Source organism: Hordeum vulgare, chromosome 5H (genome assembly GCF_904849725.1).
Source record: "Hordeum vulgare subsp. vulgare chromosome 5H, MorexV3_pseudomolecules_assembly, whole genome shotgun sequence".
Lineage (NCBI taxonomy): Eukaryota > Viridiplantae > Streptophyta > Magnoliopsida > Poales > Poaceae > Hordeum > Hordeum vulgare.
The window spans coordinates 554287813-554297882 of NC_058522.1; the positions used below are offsets into that span (position 1 = coordinate 554287813).

The following is a 10070-nucleotide window of genomic DNA, read 5'->3' on the forward strand; positions in this document are numbered from 1 at the left end:
TAGCCGGGCGGGGTGGGAAACCCCAAAGATATCATCCACTCCTACTACCACCACGACTTTGGTGGGTTACACAAGTTGCCAGATTTTCAAATAAAAATCATAGGGTTTGCCCGGGTTTTAAATTTTGTCTCCAAAATCATTCAAACTTTGAGAAGCGAAATGAAATCGGAGAGATGAATAGTAGAAATTTTAATTTTGATTTTAATTTATATGGGCAATATTTTTTAGAGCATCTCCAATAAAATATGTAGATGTAAAAATACCGAACTTTTGCATCTTCACGGTCCAAAAACACTTCTCCAACACATGATCTAGATGCAAAAAAATACATCTCCGAAAGGATAATAACACTTCACAGTGCAAATATACATCTTCACCTACACAAGATGTATATTTACCAGTCGCCCGCCAACCGCCAACCGCCACTTCCCCTTTCTTCCCCACTTCTTCCTCCCACCCCCCGCCTCACAGTTGTTGTCGCCCCGCCCGTCCACCTCGTCCATCTCAGCCGCCCAATGCTAGATCCGGAGCCGTCAGCGGCCCAGCTGTCGGTTCCGACGGTCGCCGCCCAACGTCGGCCCACCCGTTGCCCGATTTGGCCTGCCACCGCCCGATTCGACACCTTCATCACCCCGTCGCCGCATCGCCCCCTACCCCGATTTGATACCTCCGTCGACCCACCGCCACACCGCCCCGTCGGGCCTACAACCTCCATCGCACCGCCCCGACGTAGCGCACCACCCCGCCATGCCGCCGAGGAAGACCTCGAAGAGCAAGGCAGGGTTCTTCGGCATGAGAGCGAAGCCCTCCGGCAACCTCGGGGTGGAGTTCAGCGACGCCAGCTGCTGCTTTTGGGTCGGCACCTACCCCACCATCCACGAGGCCACGCGTGCCTACGACATGGCGGTGTGGCATGCCGGGAGGCCGAGGACGGACCTCAACATCCCGAAGATAGAGACCAAGGCGGATGCGGAGTTGCTCGTGCCGGGGGGCATTCGAATGGAGGAGGTGAAGGCGAAGAAGAGGTCCACCATTGTCATTAGTCCCAGTGATAGGGACGAGGAGGCGATGGTGAGGTTCGCACGGGAGCATCCGAAGCATGTTCAAGCAGAGCAAGAGTTATTCTGGAAGCGAGATGTCGAGCAGAAGGATGAGGAGGAGGAGGAGGCTGGCCCCTCGATGGTGATCCCGATCGAGTCCTTGGAGGAGAACTGGGGCGACTCGAATGAGGAGGACGAGGGGTGCGACGATACGATCAAGGACAAGTTCTGGGACCAATTCACGAGCTCGGACGAGTAGTAGTTCATTTTCAAGTAGTAAGCGTTCCAACTAGTAGTAGTTGTTAGAGGAGTAGTTGGATGGATGTAGTAGTGTGAACTAGTAGTAGTCCTTCAAATTAAAATTATGTTTAATTAAGTTTTAATTAGATGTATGCTTAATTATGTTCGAAATGAAGTAGTAGTTGAAGTTCATATGTTTGAATTATGTTCGAAATGAAAGTATTTGAAGTTTCTAAAATTTACATCTTCATTTTGCATCACCTATTGGACTTGCATTTTTACATCTTCGTTTTGCATCATCTCTTAAAGTTGGGCTTTTTTTAAAGATGTACAAAACACTTTTTGAAGATGTAAATTTTACATCTCCAAATTTGCATCTTTTATTGAAGATGTTCTTAGCTGCTAGTCGTTTTGTCTTAAAAAGCAAAATTGACGGGGTTTTATTTTTTGAATGAAAGCACTAGTTTTATTCCTCGAGCAGCTCACTACAATATCAAGCAGAGATATACATAGCCCGATAACTTCTCTATTAGGTGATTTTATGAAAGTGTCAATTATATCGGGTGTTGTACCCGTGTACCCCCTTGTGTGCATCCTTCACACACACATTGGTATGGTTTTTCCCTGCATCTCGTTGGTGTCAATGTTGGTTGGCCTCGTTTCAGTGGCTTTTGGGCAACCGAGCTACAATGGATTCTGACCCTTACTGGTAGGAGGGTTCTGTTTTTACATGTTTTTATGTGTTCGTTTAGGATGATGATTCCGTGAAGATGGAATAAGGTTATTTCCCGCCTAGCCCCATCACGATGGTGCGTCTAGCATCGTTGGACAGCTTATGAATGTGTGTGTTTGGCGGAACTCGTTGAATTCGAGCGACGTTTGTCTTCGGTGGATCCGTTTGGATAGAGTCTGAGTGAGTATGTGTTTGTGTGTTTGCACACCAGATTATTCTGAACTATGATACTCTTCATCAAGGATGGTTGTTGTTTCTATCAAGCTGGTCATGTGAAGCCTTAGCACGATGACTTTCTGATTGCCCGCCACAACAAGGTTTGTACGGCTCCGGTAAGCAAGGGGGGATGACAGCAGTGCGCCCTTGGCAAGTTGTACTGCTTCTAGTTGGTGCTAGGTAATGTGTAAATCTAGACGTAAATTTGTGTTACTCTCGAGTTATTTGTACTAACTTCACAATTGTTGAATACATGAGAATCTTCTCAAAAATAAGATGTATCAAGTCATTTTCTTCTTCTTCTTGATCAAATCAAACACATTAACGTACGCAGAAAGGGCGTCCGCTCGTATAGTCCACGTGGCATTAGCTACGGTGCTCGATGGATAAGAGACACGGTCTTTGCTCCTCTTCTTCCTTCGCTAGCACGCCTCTTCCTCCCTCTCGCCTCGTCTCCGAGAGATCCTCCAGATCAATGCGCCTAGAACCACGCTCCCACCCATGCCATGGTTGATGCCGATGTAGCCGGCGCGCCTCATCCCGCAGTGTCTGGGCCCTCCATCTCTCGTCCCCCCTTCACCGCCGGCAGCAGCAACCGCTCCTTGCCCATGCTCCCGTCGCCGCCACTCTGGGCCCTCCATCTCTCGTCCTCCCTTCACCGCCGGCAGCAGCAACCACTCCTTGCCCGTGCTCCCATCGCCGCCACCGTGCCTGAGGTGCAGGCCCAATGCACTACCAAGAAGGAGGCGCTAATCCCCTCGTTAATTCATGTGCAAGGCTAAGGTGTCGCTGCTCCCACCAGCCCCTCTGCAGCGGCAAGGCAAGGGAGTGGAGGAAGGGCTGGCCGCTGCGATCCGGCGGCTTCGCCTTCCTCTGCGACAAGTGCGGGTATGGCCTGCTCCCACCCCTCCCTCTGTGCTTGCTATGCGCGTGCGTAGTTTCCTCTGCTTGTGCGCTCCGAATGCACCGGTTGGCTGGCTCACTGGCCAAACAGATTGATTCGTTTCCATTTTCTGCCCCCCTTTTCCTAGGATACAGATCTATTATTGTACATCACAACAACATGAATGAATGAAATCAAAATATTCTTTCAAGAGTAAATGCCGCTTCTCTTTCATCTTGTGAAACCAACAATTACACTGTTGATAAAGAAACAAACTTTTTATCAGCAAATAAGGTAGCATATACTCTAATTCGTCTTTTATTCTCCAAGTTTGTTCCATTCAATTCTTTACCTTACACTTTCTGGTTTCAAACAACAGTTATGGTTGTTCAGATGGAAAGAATGACAACTATGATTTTACTTACCCTCTAAATAATATGGTACAACAACCCAATAACCGTGCTCCTGAAACAAGAAGCCAAAAGCAAGCATCACAGTTTATAAACCAGACTTACCCTCCAAATAATATGGTACAGCAACCCAATAACTGTGCTCCTGAAACAAGAAACCAAAAGCAAGCATCACAGTTTATGACCCGACATGGGTGTCTATTTAACTTCCGATATGATGAATTCTTGTGTGGGGCATATCCATTCTTCCGCAACACCGTTACTTCAAGGAGCAAATCATCTTGTTCATATTTTGGAAAATTATATGGTCATTCGATGCTTATTTTTTGAACTCTGAATTTATTACCAGATACTAATACCACTTCCGGCAAGTCGTCTTTATACTTGATTGTACATTTGTGCTCGTTGAATCTGTTTTCGCAGAGAACAAAATTTAGCGAATATTGCAACTGTGTATGTGAACTTATGAAGTAATATGCACGTGTAGGTGTGTGTGTTCAGTATTTCTCGTTAAATAATGATCAAACTAACTTGCATATCTTTTTCATATGAATAGGCTGGAATGTTGGAAGATGTGGTTGACTGGTACTGCTCACATCCTGGTTACGCATGCTGGGTGAACGGCGTTGATGTTTCAACTGACATGCTTAATCAAGAGTTTATGCAACTATTCTTGGCTGTTCTGATTGACCCTACAAACACTGTTTCTGCTGGTAAAGTGGACAGTGGAGCTTTTAGCTAGGACATACCTGAAAGATTACAAGCCCCCAGATGAGCATGTGAAGTATCAGGCCATACCACTCAACAAGACAGAAGATTTTGGTGTTCACTGCAAACAGGTAACACGGCCAATGCAATTCTCTTATTTATATGATCTTTAAAAGTTGTGGCTTAGTTTTGTTCTAACTGTATTTGCATGCAGTACTATTCTTTGGATATAACCTATTTCAAGTCATCCATGGCATCTCAGCTCGTTGATCTACTCATTATTGATCATAAGTGGAGAAGTATTCCATCGGTTTCTACAGCATTACTACTCGGTGCGCACATGGTCTTTTTGAAACTTTACTGCTTGTTTCCTATGCAAAACATATCTTAGACTTCATGGGTTTGAAAACGGTAAATTTTACTTCATGCCCTTTTTTTGCTTTTGATAGTGCAAACTACTTTATTTCAGCACAAACATTAGTTATTAACATCAACTTTTCCCATGTATTTCAAAACTAATTGATTTCCCTTCATCAAAAGCGAATAATTTAGACTCTTCTATTATTAAGTTGCTTCTTTTTTTGCAAAAGTTGTAAGTTAACTTAATAATAATTTGATGTGGGCATATTTTAGTGTTGGGAAACGTCGCATGGGAAACAAAAAATTTCCTTCGCGCACGAAGACCTATCATGGTGATGTCCATCTACGAGAGGGGATGAGTGATCTACGTACCCTTGTAGACCGTACAGTAGAAGCGTTAGTGAACGCGGTTGATGTAGTGGAACGTCCTCACGTCCCTCGATCCGCCCCGCGAACAATCCCGCGATCAGTCCCACGATCTAGTACCGAACGGACGGCACCTCCGCGTTCAGCACACATACAGCTCGACGATGATCTCGGCCTTCTTGATCCAGCAAGAGAGACGGAGAGGTAGAAGAGTTCTCCGGCAGCGTGACGGCGCTCCGGAGGTTGGTGATGACCTTGTCTCAGCAGGGCTCCGTCCGAGCTCCGCAGAAACACGATCTAGAGGAAAAACCGTGGAGGTATGTGGTCGGGCTGCCGTGGAAAAGTCGTCTCAAATCAGCCCTAAAACCTCCGTATATATAGGTCGGAGAGAGGGGACCTTGCCTTGGGGCTCAAGGAGCCCCAAGGGGGTCGGCCGAGCCAAGGGGAGAAGGTCTCCCCCCCAAAACCGAGTTGGACTTGGTTTGGTGGGTGGGAGTCCTTCCTTCCCTTCCCACCTCCTCCTTTTTTTCTTTCTCTTTGATTTTTCTTCCAATGCGCATAGGGCCTTTTTGGGATGTCCCACCAGCCCACTAAGGGCTGGTGCGCCACCCTCAAGGCCTATGGGCTTCCCCGGGGTGGGTTGCCCCCCCGGTGAACTCCTGGAACCCATTCGTCATTCCCGGTAACTCCGAAAACCTTCCGGTAATCAAATGAGGTCATCCTATATATCAATCTTCGTTTCCGGACCATTCCGGAAACCCTCGTGACGTCTGTGATCTCATCCGGGACTCCGAACAATATTCGGTAACCAACCATATAACTCAAATACGCATAAAACAACGTCGAACCTTAAGTGTGCAGACCCTGCGGGTTCGAGAACCATGTAGACATGACTCGAGAGACTCCTCGGTCAATATCCAATAGCGGGACCTGGATGCCCATATTGGATCCTACATATTCTACGAAGATCTTATCGTTTGAACCTCAGTGTCAAGGATTCATATAATCCCGTATGTCATTCTCTTTGTCCTTCGGTATGTTACTTGCCCGAGATTCGATCGTTAGTATCCGCATACCTATTTCAATCTCGTTTACCGGCAAGTCTCTTTACTCGTTCCGTAATACAAGATCCCGTAACTTACACTAAGTCACATTGCTTGCAAGGCTTGTGTGTGATGTTGTATTACCGAGTGAGCCCCGAGATACCTCTCCGTCACACGGAGTGACAAATCCCAGTCTTGATCCATACTAACTCAACTAACACCTTCGGAGATACCTGTAGAGCATCTTTATAGTCATCCAGTTACGTTGCGACGTTTGATACACACAAAGTATTCCTCCGGTTTCAGTGAGTTATATGATCTCATGGTCATAGGAACAAATACTTGACACGCAGAAAACAGTAGCAACAAAATGACACGATCAACATGCTATGTCTATTAGTTTGGGTCTAGTCCATCACGTGATTCTCCTAATGACGTGATCCAGTTATCAAGCAACAACACCTTGTTCATAATCAGAAGACACTGACTATCTTTGATCAACTGGCTAGCGAACTAGAGGCTTGCTAGGGACAGTGTTTTGTCTATGTATCCACACATGTAAATGAGTCTTCATTCAATACAATTATAGCATGGATAATAAACGATTATCTTGATACAGGAATTATAATAATAACTATATTTATTATTGCCTCTAGGGCATAATTCCAACAGTTAGATCTTCAGATTGAAAAAAAATACTGAAATAAAACGTAACTACAGGAAAACAATTGCTCCCGATACTTCATATATGTATGATATTGTTGCTAAAATTCAGTTGGACTTGAAAGAATTTGAGTTTCCATTTGGGCTTATTTTCCAAACTACTTCATCATTGTCTTTTCTTCTGGATAGGTTAATTTTTTACAAACAAAATGCAATTTTCATTAGGACACTAGAATGTTGAATCCTGCATTACAATACTTGGTACTTAGATCTTTAGGTTCTCCTGCTGTTATTTTATTGCTGGCAAGGCAAAAGGGTATTTCGTGGACTTAAATATACACAAACTCTTCTATATGCAACATGTATAGAAGTATTTCTTTGCTGGATAATACTATCTTTATTGTCTCTCTTTTCAACAACATGATCTTACAAATCTTTAGTTTTGTTATTATGTCTATAGAAACTTAATAAAATTATGATAATATGGTTTTTTTATTTTTATAATTCAACCAATATAACTTTCATGTGATTGATCTAAATGTCTTTATGCATATTTGTCGTTAAAGTCTCAAACGCTTGAATGCACATATATTAAAAGTTGCATGTGGAAGCGAGGGAGTTACTAATGAGCGGGAGGTGTATAGTTTAGTCAAAATTTGGAAAAGAAAAAACTCAATTATTAAGCACTCTTGTGCAACACAATGTAACCCTTTTTTATGTTTAGATGAAGTTAAGGTTGTTTTGTTAATGTGTGATATGCTTACTATTATGAGGAAAATAAAGAATTCAGACATTTATACTACAAATTCTGTCCAGTCTTATTGTGTATGCCCATGCCCTTGGAGGCCAACGGGATGGTTGGTGTTGAGGCAAGAAGCAAGGGGAGCCCCACAGTGACTCCAGTGAGCAGCACAAGCGACATACCACACACAACTAGGAACACGATCACGGTTGTGATGATGACATGGACATGGTGTATCGGCATGGCGAGGCCCCACTGAGGGGTGGCTGTCAGTGCACATGCTATCCATCTTATTTTCCTCTATATTTAGGTGCTTGTACTCAGTGCTTCATTTGGTTTAGGAAAGTTTTAAGAATTCCTACTTCCGGATGCTTGTTGTTTGTTGCGTGCGAGCCAACGGAAAAAGGAAGTGACCTAGAATGTGTTGCATAGAAAGGATACTTTAGTTGAGGAGTTTTTTTTTCATTGTGATAGAAGATAATTTCATAGATTCAAAAAATATATATCTATTTTTGCTAATTTCTTTAATGGTTAAATGGTTGGAATTTACCTTTAAAAAATGAAGTAGGAAGGATAGTTGTAGAAAGGGAATAGTTGCTTCCATTGTTGTTGTTGTTTGCAGTCAAGTAATATTCTAAGTTTTTTATGGTTGTCATAGAATACTGTTTAGGGTTTGGAAGGCCATGGTGATCACTATATCTAGATGAGGTTGATGTTTAGCTAATGCCCATAGAATGTACACACGAGATTGGTGTTTCATGCATGTTTCTTTGTGAAAATATGGATTGCTGGTGATGGGATAATAATCATCTTTCACACATCATCCACTTTGTCATTTATGTTACCTATTTTGGTTGTCTTCCATTCTTAAAGGTATATCTTCTTCCTGAACGCATGTCAACTATGTGCTTTATCTACTTAAATTTTCTTGTGAGCTTTCAATCCAGGTTCAGCTGTCACCAATATAAATGTGGCTATGTTAGAAGATGGTACAAGAAATGTTCATGCCACTCAAGATATTCACATTCAATACTATTATTATTATTAGTTATAGAAGGAGTCATTTACAAGGGGCCCACCTCCTAATATAGTATTTTCGCTGTAGAACTTATGCTAACTGAATGTTAGAACATATATTATCCATGCAAGTTATCTGTAACCGTTAATTTGATTTTTAGAATTTTACATGTTGACCTTTCGGGATCATGTCGGTGCCTTCTACAGATTAGGTTCATCTTTAACTAATGCTCATGTTGCTCTTAGATGGTGCAAGATGGAATCTTGTAGTTTCCACAACATTGCTTTGTAAACCTTTGGGAAACTTTGATTGATTTTGTTGCTTGGTTTTGCTATAAGACAAAACATTGTGATGCCTTGTTAATTGATGGTGGTTCTTTATACTTCTCAAGAAAACTTGAGGCTAACAACTGTTAGTTCATTGTTATTGGAGCAAATGCATGTGAAACCGTGTGAACTTAGCTGCACAGGAGGTGCACTGAGGCGCGTCAGCAAGACAAATGTGCCATAAGCACACACTTAGAGGCCCGCCAATGGCGGGCCCCAACCACTAGTCCTCTCCAACCGCATGTCAGCTCGGATTGTCTGGGTTGGAGCTAGAGCTGCTAGGACGCCACATAGGGGGAGACTTACTAGGCCAGTCCATTTGATGCTACACACATGAAACTGTGTAGTGCGGGTTTTTTTCTGTCATTTTTTATTTTTTATTTTGTTGGTTTATTCTCTTTTTTTATTTTTTTCACTTCAAAACTCTAAGAATGATTATCTTTCAAAAAGTAACCATGTTTGGAGGATTTGAGAACATTGTTTCAAAAGGTGACCATTAAAAAAACTTTGGCGGGCATATTTAGGATTTTTTTTTTAAAATTTAAAACATTTTATTATATTTGTTAGTATTTTTTACAAACAAGGACATTATTTAAATGTTTGTGAACATAATTTTTAAATCACAAGTAATTTATAAGTATTTTTAAAACATGGGCACTTTTTGGATTTTTTTTTACCTTTTTCAAGATACGAAAAGACTCTTTGAAAACTCAATTGTTTTTCACGTTTTTGAACATTTTTCAAGCCTGGCGACTTTTTATATTGTTTTAGAAAAATCCTGAAAAGGTGAACTTTTTAAATATGTGTATATTTTTTAATCAGTTTTTGAGTTAATTATTTTGGAAATAAAGAAATATGAAACCAGCAAAAAGATCAACAGGAAAATAGAATATAAACTGAACCGGAATCTTCTAAAAGGCTTGCTTAGGACCAAACCACCCCAATGGAGAGAGTGGTAGTACCATACTGATGCTCCCCCGGCCAAATCGTTTTTGTCACATCTCGGGCAATTTTCATGTCATCTCTAGCGTGAGATATCCAAAGTGTATATCAAACAAATTGGACTAACATCATAAGTATGAAAAAATCACATGAGTAGCCGACTCCAAAAGTTGGAAATATAATATCACTAACCGAACTATGGCTGGTAGCACATCCCTCGGGAAGCAAGTAAGCTCTTGTTTCATCGTGAAACCCACGGGAAAAAACAAATGCATGGAAGTAGGAGGTATGATGTAACCATTAGTTTCATGGAGTAGACCACAATTGTCAGGCCAACTGTGAGAAGCCCGAGAAATCTTTATTCTCCTAGGACAATGCCC

General features: G+C 42.3%; 1 long non-coding RNA gene across 1 annotated transcript; it reads left to right on the forward strand.

Moving 5' to 3' along the window:
- The first annotated feature begins 2665 nt into the window (after positions 1 to 2665).
- Positions 2666 to 8752, forward strand: LOC123399045. The gene is made up of 4 exons (XR_006610309.1): positions 2666 to 3117; positions 4079 to 4361; positions 4445 to 4562; positions 7479 to 8752. It is a non-coding gene; the product is annotated as an uncharacterized LOC123399045 (long non-coding RNA).
- The last annotated feature ends 1318 nt before the right edge of the window (positions 8753 to 10070 follow it).